The sequence below is a fragment of the Hypomesus nipponensis genome, chromosome 8 (genome assembly GCF_054491055.1).
Source record: "Hypomesus nipponensis isolate SF chromosome 8, ASM5449105v1, whole genome shotgun sequence".
In the NCBI taxonomy this organism is placed as follows: Eukaryota; Metazoa; Chordata; class Actinopteri; order Osmeriformes; family Osmeridae; genus Hypomesus; species Hypomesus nipponensis.
The window spans coordinates 14,312,559-14,339,149 of NC_140368.1; the positions used below are offsets into that span (position 1 = coordinate 14,312,559).

Here is a 26,591-nt window from a genome sequence, read left to right on the forward strand (position 1 = left end):
GTCGTCCTGTTGAACTAAGCAGATATTCAAAATTTTGACAGGCCAAAAGACAATGGGTCTCTTTCTCGAACATTTTCTTGAGTGTCTTCTAAAATGTTTCTTACGGGCTTCGGAAAAACAACGTAAGAAAAAGACATCCGCCAAATTCATGAACGCTTCAAAATGTGTTCCTACGCAGCAGAAGTTTTCTGAGCTGTGCTCCCCGGGAAGAGTTTTCTTAAGTTGAAAGCTGCTCCTGAATTTGCATACATGCACGCCCCGAAAGCTCCTTATAAGGACACGCAACAGCAGTCATGTGTGCAGTCAGAATCGACACAATTAGGAAAACAACAGGAACGCAAGTTATGTTCAACAAGCGAAAAGCAACCGGTGCACAGGTGCATCGGTGCAACATCATACCAGTAAGATGAGCAGTGGAATTGTTCTCCACTGGATCTAACAGTGTGCACACTAAGCAAGGTTAATTATTATTATTATTTAAATCCGAGGATATCTGTTATGGCAAGCCGTTTTATACTTTAACCAATGAATTCTTGATATCCAAAATTCAAATTCTTGATATAAAAATTTTAATTCTGAGCTTTTTTACTAAGTATGACAAGCAGTTTTATAATTTAACCAATGAATTGTTGATATCAAGAATTCGAATTGTTGATATCCAAAATTGAATTCTTGATATCCAAAATTCAAATTCTTGATATCCAAAATGTAATTCTGGATATCAAGAATTCATTGGTTAAATGACAAAACGGCTTGCCATAGTCTGTATAGTTGAACGCAGCCACCAACGATTTCTCATAACTTAACACTTCAACCACGGAGAGTTTTCTTAAATGCGATTCCTTTGATCCTTGTGATTTTTTAAGGAATAGCATTTGAGACAACTCTGACCGATTTACGACTGATATTTCGAGTTCGGAAAGTCTTCTGAAGTGCAGAACAAATCCCAGATGAGAAAACTTGAATGAATGCCAAATATTTTCCTAAATCCAATTCAGAAGAAATTCCTACCGGAGGAACCCTAATAATAAGAATAATAAGAATACCAACAATAACAATAGGTTCCCTCCTACCGGAGGAACCCTAATAATAATAATAATAAAACTAACAAAAACAATAGGTCTCCTCCTACCGGATGAACCCTAGTAACGACTCTTTTAGAAAGTTAAGCATTTCTTCGTCGCCGTTGATGTCTTCAGTAACGTCTGGATAGTAAAACTCAGTTGACTCCTCGATATCGCTCATTTTGAAAATTACGTCAGAGCAGGGCTATAATAATCTGTATCAGACCACAGACAAGCGATGAGGTCAATACGCAGCTGGCATGATTACCCATTAGCCAATCAGAACGCTCGTACTGTCGTTACCATATAATAAAGGTTACTTAATTAACGTTGCAGTTACGGACTGGCAACCTCACAAAATTACGTTGCTAGGAGGTTGCGGTTACGGACTGGCAACGTAAAAAAATCACGTTGCCTAGACGTCGCGGTTACGGACTGACAAGGTCACAAAATCACGTTGCCTGGACGTCGCGGTTACCAACTGACAATGTCACAAAATCACGTTGCCAGGACGTTGCGGTTACGGACTGGCAACGTCATTTTGTGACATTTTGCCGTTACGAACTGGCGTCTAATGTTTGGTCATCGAATGACATTGCAGCAAATGTAAGGGCAAGGTAACTGTGTTAGCTTCAGAAAATTAACATTTTTCAAATAGGTTAAAATAAATATTTAAGTCACTCATTGTTGTAAATATAAGTTATCTTGTTTAAGTCTATCAAAATTGTAAAGGGAGGCTTTGACTGCATCCCTGTTGTTATGGTTACTTATTTTAGACACTTTGTACAGGCTCATATACTATGTATACCTAGAGACAATGCATAGAGGCATTTCTCTGAAAGTCTTCTTTGGTTCTTGCTGTAATGTACCTGACTTATGTAAAAGAAAGAGCATGACAACATGTCATTAGGTGAGTTGGCCTACTCTATACAGTACATTGGTGTCACTTCTTTCTGAAGAAATAAACATTGACAGTGACATCAAACTGTAAAATTTATATTTAGTCATTTAGCAGACGCTCTTATCCAGAGCGACTTAAAGTAAGTACAGGGACATTCTCCCCAAGGAAAGTAGGGTGAAGTGCCTTACCCAAGGACACAATGTCATTTTGCACGGCCGGGAATCAAACCAACAACCTTCTGATTAATAGCCCGACTCCCTAACCGCTCAGCCATCTGACCCCCATCTAAACATATTTATAGGTTGTAGTGAGGGTGTAAGTTTGGGTAATGTTGGCCCTGTAAATTACAGATAGGAAGGTGTGTACAGGGTTCATGTAGTGTAAGTAGGAGTGGGCGGTATACCGGTATGAATGCGAATACCGGTATTGCATTGTGCCATGATATGGATTTTGCCATATCATGGATATTATGTTATATTAATAAAAGTATTAGTAAAGTGTTTCTGTTTGGTATAAAATGTAAGTCAAGTGATACTGCCTAGTGGGCTAGTTCAAATTTGTATCTTAAAAAAAAAAAAACATTCCAGAATTGACGCTGCACGCATTGTGCCAGCCAATGAGTCAACAAACAAGCTGGCGCAACTCTAGAGGAAGCAAACATTCATATGAGTAAACTGTTTTTGTTGGCAAGTGTAAGCAAGCGTTAATGATGTCTCAAAATAACGCCAATGGGGTTGATTTGCCGAACAAAGAAGAATTGGTTAAAAAAAATGGAGCCTCTGTCGTTTGGAAATGATTTGGTTTAAAGTTATCCGACATCGACCAACAAACAGTAGCCTACTCTGTAAGTTGTTTCGTCGAATTGTGCTAGCCAAAGGTGGAAACGCTAGCAATTTCTTTCACCACCTGAAAGCCTATGGAGCTAAATCAGGGCAAAAAGTTTTGTTAATTCGAAAAACAAATCTTTAGTCGAAAAACTAAAAATTTACATTGAAAATGTCAGTTTTGGTTGAAAACTTGAAAAATAAAACCATGTATTCAAAGAAAAAATAAGTGTACCAATTTTTTTCCAGGTTGAATACAATTTCGATTAAATTCTGGAATTATTTTGAGTAAGTTATTAATTTTCATTTTTCACTTTCATATTTTCACAGTTTACATTTCATGTTTTCAGATTATTTTATTTTTTTCATTTATTTATTTATTTTCAGACTTTTGGCCACAGTTTTGCGTAGGGGGCGTGGCTTCAACTCAGAGGCGGGATTATGAGTTACAGCCTAACAAAGAGGCAGAAGACTCGGCAGTTGGCATGGCGTCTGTTCCGCCAACCCAGTCTCATACTTCTGCGTATCTAAGACACAAAATCGCTGTTTTGCGTGCAGTTTATACTCAAATCCCTCCCATCCATTTCTGACAGAAAATGCGACTCTATCACACGTCTCTATCATTCATTAACTCTTTATCCATTATACGTCATCATTCAGACAGATATCAGCTTCCAAGTGTATTTTTTATACGTTTTTGTAGGGTAATTTTCACCTCAACCACCTCTAAATTACAACCAATAATTATTATTTCCCACCAACACCAAGCAGCATTCTTGTAAATATAAATAATAAGAAAAAAAAGCACACACACACAGGAAATATAAAATGTAGTCTATACAGACCAGGTTCTTGCCAGCTATGGAAGGGTGGGCTGTGGAGATTTTAAAAAGTGATAAACTCGCCTGGGGCGCCCAATGTACTAGGACCGGCACTGGTCATAGATATGCAGTATGAGACTGGGTTGGCGGAGTGGACGCCATGCCGACTGCTGACTCTTCTGCCTCTTTGTTAGGCTGTCACTCATAATTCTCTGAGTTGAAGCCAAGCCCTCTATGCAAAATCGCAGCCAAAAGTCTGAAACTGAAAAAAAATAAAATAAATTGAAACCGTACAAAAAAAGTTTTGAATCTGAAACATGAAACGTAGGGTACTGTTGAACGCGTACACTCCTGGGAAGTCGATCTTCCATGTCAATTAAACGCTGCAAAATTCAACTCGTGACAGTGACACACCGGAGTTACCCAATCCAAATTTGTCCGAGTGTGGTAGATTAGCCGCTGCAGTGCGGATTGGAGTGTCATGACATTTTGAGGATAACTAAAATATTGTGATAAATACCAATAATTTTTGCTTAAAAATTATACCGTGATACACATTTAGGCCATACCGCCAAGCCCTAAAAGTTCATCTGTTGAAATCAGATTGTATCATGCAGCGTGTGTGCACGCACGCATGCACACACACACACCTGCAACTAAACCATCCCTCCACCCACATCCAATATTTAGGGTTCCTCTGGGAGGAGGAAACCTATTGTTTTTGTTAGTATTCTTCTTATTATTACTTTTATATTTCTCTGCTAAATGGCCCAATAGCTCAAAAGATTTTTTCCAATTTGGCCCAATGATACAACAGGTCACTCCCAGACGGCTAGTGGCCCATGTCCTCCCATAGGTGGCGCTATAAAACACGCCCAAAGTCTACATAATTTCTCCAGCGCCCCATTACTCAAAAAAATGGCTATGCATACCTTATTTCTCACGGGAACAAAAAAGCCTCAAGGACGCATATTGTCATACTTATGAATTTTCTTGTACTGTCCAAATTTGGTACAACCTTCAAAACCCTTCTCCTCATGAACCATAGATCCAATCGACGCGGAATTTGTTCCAGATGTGTAGAATACATGTTTTTATAAAGGGTCAAATTAAATAGGAAATGCTATACAAAATGGCTGAAAGAAGTCAAATCAAATCAAATCAAATCAAATTTATTTGTATAGCCCTTTTTACACGCAAGCATGTCACAGAGGGCTTCACATACGCCCATAGAACTGCCCCTCAACCAACCTAAACCCTCAAGGAAGACAAGGAAAAACTCCCAGAAAAACTCCCAACGGGAGAAAAAATGGAAGAAACCTTGGGAGGAGCAATTCAGAGAGGGATCCCCTCCTCCAGAGACGGTTGGCAAGAGAGAGGAGCAGAACACAAGCTAAACATAGTCATACAGTGTCAATGGGTTTTAAAACACCAAAAATCCATTGTTCGGCTTTATAGACGTTGGATGGGACCTGGAAACTCGCTGTTGACCGTCATGGAGGCTGGTTTCCGGTTGACGACCTGGTCCAGCGTTGGTAGACCGACGACCAGGCAGGTCCTGACAGCTCAGACCCCCCACACCACAAGGGATGTGTGGGGGGGACAGAGAGGAGAACAGGGATTAGAGAATGCCAGGAGCAGCTAACAGTTTCAGTCGTAATAGAATGAGATCCCCACCGGTCAAGTGTGGACTAGTGCAGCAATTTAACAAAGCTAAGAGGGTATGTGATGCTGCCCCACACACCAAGACAGCGACAGCCCCCCTTGGTTGGAACATGAAATCTGTTCCAGGGGAAACAACTCTAAAATAGGTTATATTTATACGAATAAGGATGAAAACAACCAGCCCCCCGTTGTCTCCAACTAGTAAACTATAACAATTAAAATATACAGCAACGGAACTATTACAGTAACAATATACAATAACAGGTTTACTTTATTTGTAACATTTAAATGGGCAGTGTGAACATAAGCTAAAATTACAATTTAAAAGTTACATGTGATACACACATAGGCAAACGCACACCCCAGGTTTACATAGAAAGTACACACATTTAACAATCATAGGATTGACTAAACAGGAACGTTTTTAATCTAGTTTTAAATGTCGAAACAGTATCAGCCTCCCTAATTGAGACAGGTAATTTGTTCCAGAGAAGAGGTGCTCTATATGAGAACGCCCTACCTCCAGCAGTTTTTTTCTTAATTTTGGGTATTACCAGATAGCCGGCATCTTGAGATCTTAGAGTCCTTGCGGGGCAATAGGGTGCAAGGAGACCGGAGAGGTACAGTGGTGCCAATCCATGTAGAGATTTGTAAGTTAGTAGTAAAACTTTGAAATCAGCTCTGGCTTGGATAGGGAGCCAGTGTAAAGAGATAAGAGTAGATGTTATATGATCAAACTTTCTTGTTTTTGTCAATAGTCTAGCAGCAGCATTTTGTACCCGCTGTAAATTTTTCAAGTAGGTAATTGGGAGGCCAGAGAACAACACATTGCAGTAGTCCAATCGGGACGTAACAAAAGCATGTATTAGTTTTTCAGCATCATCCTTTGAGAGGAATTTTCGTATTTTGGCAATATTACGTAGATGGAAAAATGCAGTTCTGGTGATTTGTTTAATATGGTACTCAAACGAAAGGTCTGGGTCCAATGTGACTCCTAAATTTTTTACCAACTGGCTTTGAGATACTTTGACACCATCTAAGTTTAAGGTCAGATTGGATAAATTATTTCTGTATTTTTTAGGGCCGAAAATTTGAACCTCGGTTTTATCCGAATTAAGAAGAAGGAAATTTGCTGTCATCCAAGTTCTCAACCCGGAAACACATTTTTCCATAGCATGTGGAAATTCTCCAGGCTTTATGGACATGTATAGCTGAGTATCATCTGCATAACAGTGAAAATTTACCCCAGAGCTTCTAATTATGTTTCCTAAAGGCAACATATAGAGTGAAAATAACAGAGGGCCTAGAACTGAACCCTGTGGTACTCCGTATTTTACAGTAGTGCTCCTGGATGAGCAACCATCATAGTGGACATATTGTGATCTATCAGATAGATACGATCTAAACCACTGAAGTGAAGTACCAGAGATCCCAACATAGTTCTCCATACGCTCCAGGAGAATCTCATGATCCACAGTGTCAAATGCTGCACTAAGGTCTAGAAGAACCAGAACAGAGATAGAGCCCGCGTCAGAGGCTAATAATAGATCATTGACTACCTTAGCTAATGCAGTTTCAGTGCTGTGGTGAAGACGAAATCCAGACTGGAGAGGTTCATAAAGCTGATTTGAGGAGAGGTGCTCAGTTAGCTGTTGTGCCACAGCTTTTTCTAAAATTTTGGAGAGAAATGGCAAATTTGAAATTGGCCTATAGTTGCTAATACAACCTGGATCCAGGTTTGGTTTTTTAAGAAGGGGCTTAATAATAGCTTGTTTGAAATTGTCAGGGATTTGTCCAGTTACAATAGATTCATTAATAATACTAAGCATGGAAGGTCCAATAATAGGGAGAAGTTCCCTACAAAGTTTGGCAGGGAGGGGATCAAGAAGGCAGCTGATGGGTTTCGAGGAATCTACCAGCTCGATGAACGCTTCCATAGAAATAGGGTTAAAGTGGGTAAGAGCCTCAACATGCAGCATGCTGGGTATAGAGTCAAATTCTGTGTTGATGGCCACTCCTCCAGGCCTAGTCTGTAGTTTGTCCCTTATTGCATAGATTTTCTGGTCAAAGAAATCTAAGAAATCATTGGGAGAGAGATCTGAACTAACGCAGAGTGTACTTTTCTTAGTGAGTTTTGCAACAGTATCAAATAGGAACTTTGTGTTGTGTTTGTTCTTACTAATCAATTTCGAGAAATATTCTGATCTGGACCTGATGAGGACTTGCTTGTACTCAATTTGGCTGTCCTTCCAGGCCAGGCGGAAAACCTCCAATTTAGTGGTACGCCACTTATGCTCTAATTTTCGAGTGGACCTCTTGAGAGTGCGGCTTTCCTCTGAATACCATGGAGCCATTTTCTTGTCTTTTCTTTTCCTTGGTTTGAGTGGGGCAACAGAATCTAGGGATAACTGAAGAACCAAATTCAGATCCCTTGTTTTAGCATTTAATGATTTATTTGGGACGTCCAGTGCTTCTAGTGCAGCAGGTAGAATATTAGCCAGTTCCATAGCTGTGTTTGGGGTTATGCAGCGGCTAGTAGAAATATTCTGGGTGCCTCCAAGGCTCTGGCAGAGATCCATTTTAAAGGTAACCAGGCAGTGGTCTGATAATATAGGATTGTGGGGGTGGACAATGATGTCACTAATCTTGATTCCCCGTGTGAGAACTAAATCCAATGTATGCGAGTGAAGATGGGTAGGTTTAGAAACCACCTGAGTGAGACCTGTGGAATCCAATAGAGCAGTATATAGAAGTGTATATAGAAGTGTATTTATGTAAATGTCCACATTGCCTCAATATCTTTGTGTTGATAAATCAAATATAATTTTGACTGATTGCCTTTCAAACCTAATAGGGTTCAAGACGACATCACTCTGAAGTACCATAAACAATTTCACCTTGGTATGTCAATATATGATTGAATTCAAGTGAATTGCTCCACAGCGCGCGCGCTCCAGATTCTCACAGACTCATCCTGCCCTTTGACACCAGGGTGACCACCTGTCCCGCTTTGCGTTGTGTCGCACATCAAATGTACCCCTTGTCCCGCACGTCGCATATTGAAAATGATGTGCGATACAGCGCAAAGAGGGACAGGTGGTCAACCTACTTGACACGCGCAAGCTTGGCGAGACACAAAAACGGAAATGGTGTGCTGACCAAGCCCCCACCTTTGGAATTTAGCTCCAGTTTCATTTAGCTTCCAATTGCAGCTCGCCGTTACGTTATATAAATTCTTTTCGGCGGCCATTGTTGTTTTCAACTGGAATCGCCTGGTAGCCGTGTTGGAGACATTCACATTTGGTAAGTCCTATTTTTACACATTTTAAGCTAGAATCAATGATTGGGTTTGTGAAAGTACACTACTCTTTAATTATGGTGAAGGTTTGAGCACTTTGAGACCTTTAGCTGATGATAGCCAGTATATAGGATCTTTCAAAACAAGCCAATTTCATTTGTCATTTTTCTGAGAAAGCAACCAAGTTAGCCAGGCTAGTTTCACTCGATCAGCCTATTTAAAGGTCTCTGACAGTCAGAATCACTGTTTACAGGCAAAGGTCGAGCTGGTCTTTGGTCAGATGTGTATATATTGACCAGTTTAGAGCTAAATACTCTTGCCAGAGGCTGGAATTGAGCCAAATGTTTTGAGTGACTTTGCATGGCCGGGTTTCCATCAGGTCAACACAATTGGATTCAAGTTCAAGTAATGCCACTGCATTTCACAGTAAAAACTGTATTTTATGTCAAGTGTAGATGTAAAAAGCTAAATTTTTCACAAATTACATGGAACTTTTCTTCACTTTTACAGGTCTGGAGGGTCATGCAGAGGCCTGCTCAACAGAGTTCAACAGAGGATGCTGAGAGAAAAACAGATCCCTTGCTGGACTACCCCCCTCTAGCTGGACAGCTTCTCTTCAGCCCTGACCCCAGGACAGCTTCATCCAGCTGGCCTGCCCTGACTGCCTGCTTGCCCCTGCCTGCCAGCCCTCCAGAGACAGACAGTCACCCCACAGACACAGTAGCTGTGCAGACTGCTTTTTTGAGGACATTGATGAAAAAGGACAAACCAGCATTTTTATACTTTGATGAAAGTCTAAATGTTTAATCCTTTCCATGTCCCAGCATGCCACACTGCTGACTTTTAGTGTCTTAAGTAATGAAACCAGTTCAAGTTATAGACTTTTGACGTGAACCCAATGATTAGTCATCTGAATAAAAACCACTCAAGAGAAGTACTGCTTCTTGGATGATTTGTGCTCCACATCAGTACATCTCACACATTTTCCTTTGTTTCCATGGGATTCATGGAATTGCTAGTTTCTGCTCCACCATTGTGTAATAAAAAATATAATTTAGGACAGCAATTACATTTTTGTGTTATCCTTTTGCATTACACACATTTAGTCAATGTTCTTAAACTCTACAGATTGTTGTCAATTTACCACACTTTTCATATTGAACAGACATCAGTGTTTGGGAAGATGAATGTATATTTCCACTTTGATGGATTTGTATTTCCATCGTAAATTTGGTCTTTAATTTCAATTGGAAGTGGTATTAAAAGGTCTTAACACACAGGTCTTAGCACAGCTAGATCATCAGCATCAGCGCTCTTGGGTACCCAGCATGCAGTGCAGCATGTCAAAAAACGCCAAAACTTGTGGAAAATAGTCATAGCTGTTACAACAGCTATGCATGGGATTTCAGATGTTGCGTTCGTTCAGTTAGATGTTTGTAATATTGTTGTTTGTTAGTTAAAATAATCTTGTTGGTCACCCTGAGCGTGCATGTTGTGTGGTTTAATGGGAAGTGAGAGTCAGCTATTGTACATTATTGTCCTCAAGGAGTTGATCATTGGCTGTGCCATAAACCTTTTGCCAATGAGGTTATTCTTGATATTTAGTTGATTGTGGTTCTGGAAAGTGGTCTTCAAGCCATTTTTGAGAAATTCTGGAAATAGTGTTGCGAGTAATGTATTTTGACTGTGGGAGGCAATTTTTGGTCGTCATCTAAACCTCACGCGTCCGCTACAGCATTTCTGCTTTTGCGTGACTTGCACTGGGAGGGAAGTGAACGGCATGGATTGGGATAGTGTGGGGCCAGGTGTATTATTATATGGGGTGAAATGGAATGAGAAGTGTAATACAAAATGTCTGAGATGGGTGTATTTATGTAAATGTACACATTGCCTCAATATATTTGTGTCAATAAATCAAATATTATTTTGGCTGATGGTTTTCAAACCTTATTGGGTTCAAGATTACATCACTCTGAAGCTCCATCAACAATTTCACCTTGGGATGTCAAAATATGATTGAATTTGAGTAGTTTAAACTTTGGCTGAATCTAACAACTCTTAACACAGAAGAAACAGCTTACTTTTTTATACAGTAACTGAACATGACAATATTAAACACTGAGAACAGCTCAATGGACTGGGACAGTGACCTGCAAAGTATAAGGTTGTAGGTTTGAACCCAGCTGCAGTATTTTAGCCTGTCTTAAATTGGAATATCTGTTTAGTTAAACAGGATGACATCATTATGAAATACCATGCGCAATTTTATGCAATTCCACTTTGAAATGTCAACCGTTTCTTAACCATTGTACCAAAGGTGACCAAAGCTAATATGCTGCCCTTTCTACTCATACATTCTCAGCAGTTGGTGTGCAGCAGAGAGGATAGAGAGGCTGCCATGTAACCTTATGCTCATGAGTTCAAATCACCATTCAGCCTATTGTAGTTGGCCCAACATTAAGTAGTTTTGCTCTCCTGTTGTCCAACTCTTGACTTTCTACAATGTACATTTTTATAATATTTTGCCATTTTGCGGAGGAACTAATTGCGGGGGGGCGGGGGGGGGGGGGGGTTGGGGAGGGTCTGACTCCCTAATTAAGACTTTGACCCCCCCAAAAGGGGGTACACAGGTTGGGGTCAATACACGCCCTGGAGAAGAAATTGACCCCCCGCATGTGATTGTATAATTCGCATTCTGTGTGAAAGTGTGTACATATGTGTATGTTTGTGAAAGAAATGTAAGTCATTGGCTGAGAACATTTTGAATATTCACATATAAATGTATCATACAGACAGAACATGTAAAATATTAATATACAGATGTATCATACACAGACTCACACTCATGATTGCACTTGATTGTTTTGTATTCTTGTATATAATTTAGTAGACACACACACAATGTAAGCTTTAAAAACAAATCAAAACTAAAGAACTAAAGTTCAAAACTTTGTTAAACAATCATGCAATCTCCACACAAATCAAACAGGGCCATTAAGGAATAATGATGATGGATTTTCATTAATCTCATAACCATAAATGTAAGTATCTTGTTTTAAAGATGATTCATTCAAGTAGTGTTCAGAGGTAATGTAAAGTCAGTAGCACTACAATAATTATATTAATAATTATTTATTGAAATATACGTCTACACTTTATGGATGATAACTATTAAATAAGTTTTTCAGTGCTAAAGATATAACACAAGCACCCGCAGGCCCCACGCACACACACACACACACACACACACACACACACACACACAAATCTGGGGTGATATAACTAATACCAAAAATGTTAGTTGTAGTACTATTCAAATACAAATATTGGATTCTCATTTACCGGCAACCAATAGAATTGTAGAATCAGTATATCAGAACTATGGAGGGGGTGGTTAGTTATCTCCTATGTGTCATGCTTGAAAGTGGAATGCTATTCCAACGGGGCAAATGATTAGCTTAGGCTAGCCAGCCAAGTTGTGCGTGGTAAACGTGCTAGGTTTTGGCCATTACAATTTGTTCCTTTAATTTACATGGTATTTTCAACAATAAATAAAAGAAACTCAAAACTGATCAGCAAACAGGTAAGGTGGAAAAGATAATAACATCCCATCACGGCTCTGCCATCATTTGATTATCCAGATAGCAGTCAAAGCCTTAGCAGCTAGCCTACTAGCAAATTAGCCTGCTGTTGTTTCCCACATTTATACCTAGTGTGTAACTACTGTTAATGCCACTACAGTTAATGCCTTAAATAGCGAGCTTGCTGGCCAAAAATGTAAATGCCAGCAATTTCATTCATAGTGGAATACTGAGTTTTATTTACGAACCAATGCTAGTATCAATGTAGTAGCTAGCAAGCAATAAATAGAGCTAGTTTGTGTGCTGTCCTCGCACGAGCCTAGCCTCTCTATGTAGCCTACATGGCGAATCCTAAATAGCTTACTAAATGATCAGACACGCCAACAGTAATGTCACGTCGTTTATCTCTGTAACTTGGAACTCGTTATTGAAGTGGTACCGCAGTTTCTTGTCACAGTGTTTTTTCTAAATATGATCTCGCTATTTTCCTTTCGGATCCTTGGTAAAGGGAGACGTCATGTGTAATAATATGCATGGTGCACAGATTTTGCCCTTTTGGGTTTGCCTTTGTAGGAAGATAGATTTTATGGGGGTTTCATCTGGAAGGGGATGCGCTCTGACCGTATAAAGATACAGATACCGCTTTGGCTACACTTCAGGCCTGTTAAATAGAACTACATTATGCCAAGGGTGAATGTAAATAGACAAATGAACTGGCAATTGGGACACTATTTAGAGGTTTTTGAATTTTACTCGCTCAAGACTAGTTAATAATTTAAAAATACATTTGAGATATTACAGTTTTACCTATACTTTGTTCAATGGGATTAAGCCAAGACTGGGAAATATTTTTGCTTCTGCAATATCACACCTTCTTTAGATGTACATAGCTTCTGTTTTTGTCTGCACTCGAACCTATATGCTTGTTTGGCCTACTTGTGTGTCATACAGTTGATCATGCCTAGCATGTATGTGTAGGTGTTTGTGTGTAAGGGAAGACAATGACATTAGGGGGAGGGGAGTTGTATGTCTGTGCATCTGAGGGAGGCGGGGGGGGCTTGTTGCAGCTGGTGAACAGCGTAGTTTCTGTAATTATTGTCACACTGACAGGCCTCTCCACAGTCTCTTATTAAGGTTAAAGGGAGGGAAGCCAAGAGGGGAAGAAAAGGCAGGGGGACATTTTGTCTGCAGCAGTACTGTATCCCCACTGCTCTGGAAAGGAGGTGGGGGGTAGTCATAACTGGCTAGGGGAAAAGGGGTTGAGAGACCAGCTGTTTATAAAGTGCCATTTCCTTTAAGACTAAAAGTCACCCCAGTCCATTGAAGGAGATTTACGAGACTGGCAAAAATCTGTCCCTATACAGGACTCCAGACTAACTTTTTTTACTAGGAGCACAGTAGCCCCTGACTGAAAATTTTAGGAGCGCAAGCAGAAAACTAAGGGGCACACCTTATATTGACCTGCAATGCATTTATTAATGAAACTGGAGAGGGTAAAATTCAGTGGCAATTTTAGATCCTTTTTAGAGTGCTCAAGCACTCCTAATATTTTCTTAAATATATTGTTTATTATCATTTGATGCTGGTAGTTCATGAAGAAAGGGACATCCTTAGTTTTTTCATTCAATATTTTGCATAATAATACATAAATGTATTCATTGTTATCCAGTGAAAGTAGGGATTTATATTAGCAAGGGGGTTTACGTTTAGCACTTTTGCAAGGCACTGTATTCATGTCACATTCTCAGTGGGGGCTGAGCACCCCTATAGGTCTGATCCTAGAATCGCCCCTGCAACGCACCATATAAGCTTGAGTTTAAATACATTATTTAATGTGACATTACGTACTGTACATGCAAGTCTTAGCTAAATGACTTGAATGTATGATGCACTTTTCGATCAGTCTTCCGACACCACAACACGATACTTGCCGAGTATAACAGCGCAACAGCTCAAACACAGGCAGGGATACAGTAGCAACGCTAGTGCTAAATAAGTATTTAGCTGCTCGGCTCCATGACGCCGGGTAAGAAGGGCTAGTGAAACTGCTCACCAAAAGAACGAAGGGGCACCCACTTGTCTGGCAGATTAAGACATGTGCGTAGGAACCAAGCGAAAAATATCCTAAACTTTCCAAGACTTTTAGCTAGGTTTATAGGTACCTAGCGAAAAATAGCCAAAACTTTCCTAGACTTTAAGCTACGGTACTAATGCAGAAGGAACGCTGGTATCGCGGTCTTACTAGAACGTCGTATCTATGCGTTGTTGCTAACGTGTGCTGACATTGTACACACCCAATTAATTCAAAATGTGTAGGTCGCACATGCGCGAATGCTTGTAAAAAATGTTCGCACTGTCTCAAAAACTGGTCGCAAAATGCGACCATTTGGTCGCAGTCTGGAGCCCTGCTATAGAGTAGGGCTGTCCCCACTCTGTCGACTAGTCGATTTTTTGGTCGATATGCTCTTGGTCAACTAAGATTTTTTTAGTCGAGCTGCTGTATGGCAGTGTGAGATCTGATTCCCGCTTGTGTCACCATTGCCAAATTAAAGAAATGTTCTACAGAAATTGTAGATTATATTATTTAATACAAATAAAGCAACTAAAAAATATATAGATTTAAAAGAAAAGGTGTTATTGGTTTCCCTTTCGTTAATCTGTGCTTTGCTTTGTTTGTTTTTTGCACACGGCACGAGCACAATTGGCTGCCGAACTACAAACTCTGCCAAAGCCTACTTTGTTGGTGTTATTAGGCAAAATGGCAAAGAAATCTGTGGTATGGCAGCATTTCATTTACAGTACATATACATTTACAAAGTACCAGGTGACTCAAAAAACGTTGAATGCAAACTCTGCCAACAACGTTTTAGTTTTCATAGTTCGACGTTGAATATGATGTAGCCTTCCACCTGAAAACCATCAGTTGGCCTACTTCGCTCATGCTAACACGCGCTGGGTTGAAAAATTAATATGCCTATTACAAGAATCACATCCAAATCAAATTACATTATTTTCTCCGGCCAAGACAACACAATCTTTCTCTGTTGCACCGTTCCCCACTTGGCTTCTACGTAGGTTCGCATGCTGCACTTTTTCAGGCAGTGTATAGTGCATTGATTTGCATGTTAAACAAACAATATTTTTAATTTGTAGTACATTGGTTATGATTTATTATCTATTACAATCAGGCATTTTGTATTATATCGGCATTTGGTAACAACAGGACTGGTGACATGAGGTTTATTATTAGTAATAGCTTATTTTATAGCGGCTGAATCTGGAATGTTCAGCAGCTACATTGAGTCGGGAAAATGTTTGTACATTTGTTTGTCTAGTTGTCTCTATGATCTCCCTTCTTACGTATGTATTTCTTGCATAATATCTCTGAAAACAGTGAGGTAAAACATCACTCAAAATGGTTTGATGAAAAACATTGTGACATTTATAGAAAAAAAAAAAACGTTTTTAAATTTTGATTTGTCGATTTTCACAAGTGCTTAGTTGAGTCTTGGTCGACCAAAGAAAATCTTAGTTGGGGACAGCCCTACTATAGAGAACCTCCGCGCTCCCTTTCTCTGTTTCCCCTCCTTCAGCCCCTTCCCAGTCCTTAGCCGGTTGTAAAATGCTCACTACAGTACCATGGGGGCCACACAGAGCCCCCCACCTGGCTGACAGTGGAAGTTGACATTGCAGTACTGCCAACTGACTAGCTGCCTATCACAATAAGCTTGTCCTAGCAGTTTTAGATTGTATTTGTGAAGTGTGTATGAAAATAAATTGCCAGTAGTTAGCTTAAGGCAAGTATATACCCCACTCTGTTTGAGGTTTCTGCATTCCTAGCCTCTTGTTGACCTACACTACAAGTATGGCTTTGGTTAACAAACAAACCTTGCAGATTAAAACCATGCTTTATTATTATTATTTTTTGGTTAGCAGAAACTTCAGAAACTCTCTGTGGTAATTAATGTTGAATTTGAACCACAATGATATTTTCTGCATACAGATTTATTTTGTTTCCTTATTTTCGGGACATTACATGTCTGCCTTATGAGTTGACTTCTAATTCAGTTGTAGATTAAATTCTCCAGGACTCCATTTAACTAATTTCAGTTGCAAAAAGTGTTGGTCATTTCTACAACTTGAATATCTCTCTTCAATACTTTTAATTCACGCCAAGTCCCACTTGCTGTAGACCATGATGGAGGTCAAGATCAGGTTTAAACCCCCCCATCTATGCCACTTTGGATAAAAGCATCTGCTAAAAATGAAAACAGAGGTACTGTCTATAATCTAGGCTACAGTATTTGCATGGGGAACAAATAAGCTTATATATATATATACATAAAAATATATATACATACATATATACATAAATATATATACATACATATATTTACATATGCTACTTGTTGCATATGTAAAATAAAAACTTGGACATAAACTCTTTCGCTCACTAGCGCTGGCTCAAAGACAAAAAGTTCTAATTGGCCTATATATCGGTTGCAAACTAACACCTTTTTTTCACAACTCCCGATAGCCTAATATGTCATCAACACAGGATATCCAATAGGCCTACATTAAGTGTTCTGACTTATACTTGTCGATAATAATCACCAGGTATACGCAATGTTGGAGTTCATTTGAGTGCTTTATTCCACATGCCGTGCATGGTACAATCTACAGGTTTACCGTTCAAATGCATTTCATAATACAAGTCCTGCTTAAGCATTTCATAATACAAGTCCTGTGTATGGCAGTGCTAAACATTTAATCTCCCTTCAACAAATATATCCAAAAGCACATAACTGTACAATCTTATGTTGTAGTGACAGTTTAACACGGTGTGGGCTAAACTTATTATTTATTTTATTTTTTTCATGTGTGCAGATCACCCCTTGCATTTTTTTTTAACAAGTTTATTGAACAAATGACTTGAATAATCAATTAAACTAAAATGATTTGCATCAAAATGTCGCCTTGCATTTCCACCTGTGTCCTGAGATACTGTGAGGGTAACAATGATCAACATTGTAAAGGCGAACTTAGGTAACAGTACCTGATACAAAAATAATTAAACTGTTTTCACAGCAGTATTTTGATGAATGCAGCACAACGTAGCGTCAAGTGAAATGAAGAAAGATAGATGTCTTATCTATTTGAAGACTCCAAATGTAGACTTCCGTTCCGGTGTGTTGTCGATAAATCTTTTCATCAGTGGCTGAATGTCCATCTGATCAAGAACGTCACTGTGGATGTGCAGTGAAGTCAGGTGTGTCAGTCGTCTCTGGGTCATATTGTTCCATAGCCATGTTTTGAAGCGGCGAAGAGTGGAGAACGACAGCTCATAGGAAGTGCGGAGACAGGTAGACATACACAAAGTTCTATACATTTGTCAACAACATTCACACTCAGGGTAAACACTTAATGTATCCAAACTACAAACCAGAACGAACACAACAACAAAACTCCAAACAATGCTTATCTAACTACGTTTAAACTTTTAACTCTGTAGCTTTTCAGCTTGCCGCGGGGCATTCTGGGTAACAGGAGCATTGCCGCAACACAACTATGTAATCTACTTTCCTTTGTTCTACTCTGGCGTCTTTACATTTATTCATTTAGCAGATGCTTTTATCAAAAACGACTTCCAAGAGAGAGCTTTACTATAAGTGCATTGGTCAATGATCATAAACAATGATAGCCCCCAAAAGGCTTTTGCAGGCTTTTGTAGTCTTTGATATTGACTGGTGCATGCTGGGATTGCATGACGTCAACTACCCAAGCTCAGTTCACAATTCAAGGTTCCTGTGTCTAAACCAAAAATTATGTTATTAAGTTATTTGTCCGTGGGATGAAAGTAAATATCTGCAAAATAACAGTTAAAATAGCTAGTTTTGATAAAGTAAAGTTATGTGTTTTAACAGAACATTTGTGAAAATTTTATTATTTGTAAAAAAAAAACAGAAATGTTAGTGTATTTAAGTAACAACAGTAATTCTTATGTAAAATTATAAATTTACAGTTTGCCATTGTCTTTCTATCTGTATTTCCTATAATTCAGAAATACAGAAAAAGTGCAGTAATTTAATTATAATTTTTTACAGTGTATGACTGAAACATAACAGAAAATCTCAAAAAACAGGCTGTCTAGTTACAAACATACATGTACTAGTACTATCACTTTTCCTAAAACACCTTTCAGTCAACATGACAACCACTACCAAATAAAGCATTGCTAGGAAAATACTTCAATGCCTGTAGCTTGGAAATACATAGTTACAAAGCTGTCAAATAACAAACATGCCTTGACTACTGGTATACCTCAACAAACTTATAGTAGACACTAGGGCTGTCCCCACTCAGTTGACTAGTTGATTTTCTGGTTGATATGCTCTTGGTCGACTAAGATTTTTTTAATTGAGCTGCTGTATGGCAGTGTGAGATCTGATTCCCATTGTGTCATCATTGCTGAATTAACAACATTTTCTACAGAAATAGATTATAGATTGTAAACAAATAAAGCAACTCAAAAAATACATAATTTAAAAGAAAAGGTGTTACTGTTTTCCCTTTTGTTAATCTGCGCTTTGTTTTGGTATGGTATTTTGCTCACGGCACGAGCACAATTGGCTGCAGAATTACAAACTCTGCCATAGCCTACTTTGTTGGTGTTATTAGTCAAAATGGCAAATAAATCTGTGGTATGGCAGCATTTCATTAAAGTACATTTACATTTACAAAGTACTGGGTGACTCAAAATGTTGAATGCAAACTCTGTCAACAACGGTTTATTTGTCATAGTTCGACGTCGAATATGATGTAACCTACCACCTGAAAACTTAAGTTGGCCTAGCCCTACTTCACTCATGCTAACGCGCTGGGTTGAAAAATGAATATGCCTATTATAAGAATCACATCCAAATCGTATGGCATATATCTTCTCTGGCCAAGACAACAAAATATTTCTCTATTGCACCGTTCCCCAATCAGCCTCTACGTCAGTTCTCATGCTGCAAGTTTTCATAAGCGCGCTCTGATGATTTGCATGTTAAACAAAAATATTTTTAATTTGTAGTACATTATAAGAGATACTAAATATCATCGGCATTCAGTTACAACAGGACTGGTGATACAAGTCATATTATTAGTAGGCTATTAGCAGCTGAATCTGCAATATCCAGCAGCCATCGAGTCAGATCGCGAAAATGTTTGTACGTTGTTTTTTGTGAGAAAAAAAAGCGATTCAAAGTTTGATTAGTCGATTTTCAGAGTCTTGGTCGAAACAAAGAAAATCTTAGTCGGGGACAGCCCTAGTAGACACGACTGCCGCGCAGCACAATTGCAGGTGCTGTGATATTTCTAATGACATCATCTCGCAGCACCTCATATTCCGCATCTTTGTGCGGTATACAATCCCAAACTTGCACCAGTATTAGTTACAGTTGAGTTATTTCATTTGAGTTCGCAAATATAAAAAAAGTAAATACCCTGGGATTTTTTTGGGACGATGAGAGGCTCGTTGTCTATAGGTTGTGACTGTTATGCTGGTGTGCTGAATGGGAACCGTCATGTGAGTATACAGTAGCTAGAGCTAACATCAGAGCCATAATGAGGCTCTGTTTAACATTTACTAGCTTGCATTGACAACCTTCAGTTGGTAGCTAACGTCGCAAGCTAATGTAAGCGGCTTTCCAGTAGCTAGCTAGCTAAGGTAGCTAACCGTTTTTACATCAGAGTTCAAATGTATCTTCCCTTCCAAAGAAAATGCATGACATTTTCTAAAATTGTCTCGATTTTCCCTCCCAAAATAAACGTGCCGTCCAAAAAAGAACGTAATTTTTCAGGTTAAAAAAATAAACCTACCGGTACGTTTATTTGGGAGATGAGAGTAATGTGACGAGACTGAATTTAAAAGTACAAAAAACCCACCAGGAGGACCGACAACGTCTACAACCCTGCGCCAGGGCTCATTCTTCTTGTCAATGTCTCTGTACAAATACAGGGACGTTTCCTACAGGACTGGATATGCAGCCACACAAGCGATTAGTTTCTCCTCCATCTTGAAACTGAAAGCTAGAAATGTTTACCGTGGTTGCCACGTTATGAAAAACAAGAAAACAATCCAATTGGCCATCGCCAGCGAAAATCACTCATTTGCATAAAGTTTAGAAAATCCCAACTTGAACCGCTTGAATCGCGTCGCTACCCACAATGCACCACGCAAGCAATTCGTCTGGTTGACTGGGTTTTTGGGATATTTCACACTGTTCCTTAAGGTCTCCGAATAGGGTATGTAACATTGGTTGGGCTGAAAATGGCCCGGGTGCTGTTCTATGCCCCCTGATAGATCCTCTGAAATTGTCCCGGGAAAAAACACTAGCTTTTCTCCTTTTATGGTATGCTCATTAATATTTAGATGAGCTGCGCGCTGATTGGTTGGCTTGCGCCTTGTTGCCCAGGGCACAGAAAACTGTTAATCCGACCCTGGTTAGTTGTTTCCACTGTTGTCGAAGCAAACTGGATTGATTTAGGTGAGTAGAACTTTACAGCTTACCAACCAAATTATATTGTGATTCAACTCAGTTACAGTAGCTAGTAGGGATGGGCATAATTAATCGACGATCGACTATCGATCATTAAGAATTTCGTTGATGACATTATTTGTTCATCGATAAAACTAATGTGTGTTCTGTTGCGTAGTGTGAGTCTTGAAGGAATGCAGTGGATTTCGCTATGTGGCAGCAATGAAACATTTGCTGACATACAACAACGAAGCCAATGTTTGTAAAAAAAAAAAATGCCACAGGCTTACTCAGTTACCGGCGAGTTCCCATGTATTTCAAAAGTAAACATGAAGAGGTCACGGCGAAGTATAGCGTGAGACCATTTTGACTTAAAATTACTCCTCCACGACTCAAATGCTACCACTGTAAGAACGTAGTGGTGGTGCATCCTGCTCTCGGTGTTAGCACGGAGGAGCTGCGATGCACAACGAGCAGAGAAAATTAGGCTACCCAATGGATCTGCAAGTCCATCGAGATGGATATGTTACCCTTAAGTATTGTTGAGGGCAAAGGTTTTTATGAAGCTTTGTTAATTAGCCGGAAAAAAACGAGGGTCAGTTGTGTTTGAGCACTGGCTTCCAGCTGTCGGCTCGGCTTCTAGGAGTTACAGAAATAGTTGCTCTTCTTGTATTAGCTACAGATCTCAATGCGGAAACACGCTGTGTTTTTTCTATTTTCACTGCATTTTAATATAGCCTATAAATAGGGAATTTTAATATAAAAATGTTAATGAATAATCGAAAATCGATCGTTAATTCTCCCGACGATCGATTAAGACAATTTCATCGAATGCCCATCCCTAGTAGCTAGCTCTAGATATCTTGCTGAAAAATAACCTGACAAAGAACCTGACAAAAAACATGCATCGTGAATTGTAGATTTACATGTACCACCGTTTATTTATTCAAATGAAACAGTCAGGAACATGAAATAACGCGTTAGCCCCATTGCCAATTAACTAAATCATCACACAATCTGTATGCTCTTGCGTTAGCAAGCTAAACTAGTTTACATGCCTACAGTGTAGGTGTTTTCGCTATATAGCTGTTCTTCACACCCCCTAATATGAGTACATCCCCCAAATGAAAACCCTCCCCCCGAATACGAGTCAACTCCCCCCAAATCGTATGACTTGTTCACCTCCCCCCAATACAAAAACACGCTCCCCCAAATGGAAAACGACATTACATTAACTCAAAAACACATTACATTAACTCTGAACGGAAAGGGTAGGTACTACACTTTAGCGCTGATTGGATGCAGTAGACTAACTAACAAGACATATGAAATTGATCGACAGAAGTACAAAATGCAATAGCCTGGCAGAGTTACGTGCACCAGAACATTTGTTTGGCTATCGAAGAATGTAGCAAATAGTAGGCTACTTAGGCAAAAGTATTTCGCGTTAAATGTAAAAATCGATAGCCAAACAACTATCCTGGTCCACGTTACTCTGTCATTGTGGCATTTCGTTCTTCTGTAGTAGACTATTAGTTTTTTCTTCTGAAAAGTCCTGCCTTCAACTGCGTTTTTAGCGTGCGCATAGGCTACTTATATTGTGAAACGTTAACAGCATATCTGAGATTATTTCATAGGAATGACCCTGATTAAATTAAAGAGTAGTGTCATGACTCTGAATTGTAAACATTAATGTTTCCTCTTTCCTTCCAACCAAAACGATCAAGTTCATGATAATGACAGAGTTACGTGGACTAGTTGTTTGGCTATGTTTAACACGCAATTTATGCTTTTGCATACGTAGCCTATGCTACATGCTTCGATACCCAAATAAATGTCCTGGTGCACGTAACTCTGTCAGGCTATTGCATTTTTTACTTCTGTCGATCAATTTCTTAGCCTACTAGCATCCAATCAGCGCTAAAGTGTAGTACCTACCCTTTCCGTTCAGAGTTAATGTAATGTTGTTTTCCATTTGGGGGAGCGTGTTTTTGTATTAGGGGGAGGTGAACAAGTCATCCGAGTTGGGGGGAGTTGACTCGTATTCGGGGGGAGTGTTTTCATTTGGGGGATGTACTCATATTAGGGGGGGTGATTTGCACTTCAGGGCCACCGTAGTTCTTGCATTCCTTGCAAATCAGCGTTAATAAAAAACAGATGAGCTAGGGTCTAGTTAACATTGACTCGACAGGCATGGCTGATGTTTGTCTATACCGTAGCTCTAGTGTTGAAGATCCCTGTGCAGTTCCACCCTCAATTACACATTTGCTCGAACCATTTTACCAAGGACGGTTTTGAAAACCTGGAACAATGTAAAGCAGGATTTGCTTTGAAGCTGTTGCTGAGAAGAGGTGCGTTCCAACCTTAGTTGTGTTCATCACAACCGCAAGTTGTAGGAAGATTTTGTCGGTAGTTATTAGCAATGCTAACTTATCCTGTATCTAGCACTTGCTTTTCTCCAGTTCTTTCAAATTGAAAATCTAGACAGGCTTCAAGTTCAAGTCTTTTATTTGTCCAGTACACAGAACAACACAAGGTCAGACTGGGCACTGAAATTCTTAAGACAAGACAACGCACCTGGCATAACATAACATATAAGTACACAGAACATAATTTACATGTATGCTGAGCTTAAATAAGTGAAACGTCCTAAATAAACACAGATAGCAATAAATAATCGACTATACTAACCCTAATACTAAAACTTCCTAAATTACAGATAACAATAAATAATACACTATACTAACCCTAAATGCACATAAAACCTATTAAACCCTATAACTAGAGTCTAGACTGCTATTCGTTTCCTGGCTGTTTTTTCGGAAGCTTCCCTTCTAATGCCGAATACAGCTAGTCTAGCTAGAGTCATTTGCTAAGTAAGGTATGTTGATGTGTTTAGACACGTATTTAGCATTCTACCCATAGACATTCTACCTATGCTAGATACAGGAGACGTTAGCATTGCTAATAGGCTAACTGTTAGCGATAAAATCATACTTACAGCTTGCGTTTGTGATGAGCATACTGTTGGAACAGCACCTCTTCAGCAACAGCGGCTTAACTAATCCTTCTTTAAATTGTTCAAGGTTTTCATTCAAAACTGTCTTCTGTGAAATGGTTCAAGCAAATGTGTAATTGAGGGTCGAACTACACAGATCTTCTCATATAAACATGACACAGCCCACTGAGTATTTGGTTCCTTATGAAGACTCAGTGTCAGCATTCCTTGTACAGTCTGGAACACTGCATTTATTCCCGTAGTCCATTTTCAATATGCTAGACAAACGTTCTTCTTTGTAATTCTGTGGAAGTACATAAAGCAGCGCGCAGCAAATTTTGGGGCGTGACAAAGGTACAGACCAGAGGCAAAAAAGGTGGAGCCTCGTTGGGACGTCACAGCGGGGGATTTTTCAAGAACTACTGTTTCACAGCTACATTTTCTAATTTTGAGATTTACATAGGAAAGAGGTGTCATTGGACTTTGAGGTTCACTGTATGTCCTTTTTACCCACTGAACTGTTGTTGTTCAACTGTGACAAGATAAATTCTGTTCTGCAATCAATCGCCCCTTTAAACCATTGAAATAATCTCTTGCTTCTGAAACAATTTCTCTTAGAACAGCATGAGCAAAGATTTCCAGTATGTCATTCTGAATGCTGTCAGGCATCCAGTTGTCCCTTCGCTGTAGCCACTCTTGGGCTTTTGGCATTGCATATGTCCGCTCCATCATGAGATTCCAAAGCCCTGGGGTCTCATTTATAAAGCTTGCGTACGCACAAAACGGGGCTGAAAATGTGCGTACGCCACTTTCCACGCAAAAGTTGTGATTTATAAAAAACAAACTTGACGGGAGAATGTGCGGTCCTCCACGCAAACTCTGACCCTCCCGTAGGCCTACGCACATTTTGAAAACAGTTGGAATTGGCGACGCAGATGACCGTACTGTAGTCAGACTGCAGAAATTGAATGTGGGAAGAACATTGCTCGTAATATTTATATATTTTGTTTTCCTCACACACGTTTTTTTTCCATTCAATTTCATGATTATCCTGAAGATTACATCCAGCAGTGTTATTTGTGCTTGTACTGAGTGATTCTTGTTCGATAAACACCTTGTACAATCCAACTCAAATTTTAAATAAAAATTCAGCGCTTCCTCACCATCAGATTGTCCACTACGGGAGTTCAGGAGGGGGAGATTCCCCGACTGCATGGAATACAGGATAACATCACATATCCTACCTTTAGATAACTGCAGAACACAGTGTATAACTAAATATATGTATTTAATACTGTGCAAATATCCTCATATGTCAAAAACTGGAAATACAGTCGTCAAGCTCCCGTGCAATCGCTACACTCTACGTCCTCGTTATCAGTCCAGACTTTAATAGATTACTGTTCATAACAAAACGCTTTTGTTTTCAAATTGTATCTCGACTCTCAGTATCACTGCCACAGTTGACGCCACTCGCACAGTTTTTTTTTTTTATTGGTGATCTACCGGCCACCACATTTTTTGAATTTTCGGGCTCCACCAATAGGCTAACAGTGTCTGAGAAGTTGTCATGTGCTATGATTCACCGTAAAGAACAATCGTATGCCAGGGTCATGATGAGACACTAGATTAGCATTCATGAGGTGCTTTGCATTGACTATTTATGTTTAAAAATGGGCGTGTTCAGGGCGGGGTACAATGCTGATTCACGTACGCACACTTGTGGGTAATCTGTGATTTATAAAGGGAACATTGCATACAGGTGTGCGTACGCACGGTTTTATAAATCTGAATTTTTGTGTGCGTACGCCATTTTAGGCTTTTGGGCGTACGTACCCTTTTAGTAAGAATCCTACGCAGTTTTATAAATGAGACCCCTGGACTTTGATCCAGACGGCCCACCAGAACCGGCTCCCGTATACGCCACCACAACTAACCTGCTAATGCATGCACATTCAGAGTTTGATGTGATGCTAGTTTGGGAGTTTGATAGCTAATGCAAGCTTGCGTAGCAATCGGGATCAAGTCTGGGCCCATGCTGGGCCACTCGACATTCACCGAGTTGTCCTGAAGCCACTCCTTTGATATCTTGTCGTTGGGTCGTTGTCCTGTTGGAAGATGAACCTTCGCCCCAGTCTGAAGTCCAGGGCATTCTGAAGGAGGTTTTCATCAAGGATGACTCTGTACATTGCTGCATTCGTCTTTCCCTAGATCCTGACTAGTTTCCAGTTAGGGTTCTATGCTAACTTTTTTCCCAAGGAGTACATGCGCTCCTAAATGAAAATGTTTTGGAGTACACAAAGAAATTTAGTAGCTCAATGAAAAATGTAACAAAGCTTTACAAACTATGTATTACATTTATACTGTGTGCGTGTAGCCTACTAAGGGACACATCTGTGGAATACGGAAAGCCAAAATCTGTAATTTAGCGTTTGCGTTAAGACGACACATTTGACCGTCTTAAGACGACTGAAATTTCCATCTTAACATGGCCGTTTGGACCATCTATGCTTACAATTGGTTATAGTCAATAGACTAGTGCTGTCAGTTTAACGCGTTATTAACGGCGTTAACGCAAACCCAAATTAACGGCGTCAATTTTCTTATCGCGCGATTAACGCTCTTTTTGGCCTTGCAGACTTTGTAGTTTTTTTCACATGCTGTTGCAACAATTACCGACTTTAGAAAAACTACAACACCACACCGGATCTAGCTAGACCGGAAACAAAACAACAGGCGCGCCACAAACACAGCCGGCTAAAGAGAAACAAACACTTGTTTGGCTTGCGAGCCGGCTAAAGAGTAGTAGCAGAGCCCGTTTACGGATATTAGACATTCTCTTGTAGTAGGCTAACGTTATGTTTTGAGTGGATGGCGAGTGCGAGATGCCGAAATGGATGCCAATAAGATTCTGAAT

At 39.6% G+C, this 26,591-nt stretch overlaps 1 protein-coding gene across 1 annotated transcript in view; it reads left to right on the forward strand.

Annotated features, from left to right (window-relative positions):
* Positions 1-11,975: 11,975 nt before the first annotated feature.
* The window catches only part of nck1b (NCK adaptor protein 1b), a 115,207-nt gene continuing 100,591 nt past the window's right edge, over positions 11,976-26,591 (forward strand). Inside the window, exon 1 of the mRNA XM_084702873.1 lies at positions 11,976-12,156. The gene's annotated coding sequence lies outside the window, so the exon portion shown is untranslated. The remainder of the gene's footprint in view (positions 12,157-26,591) is intronic.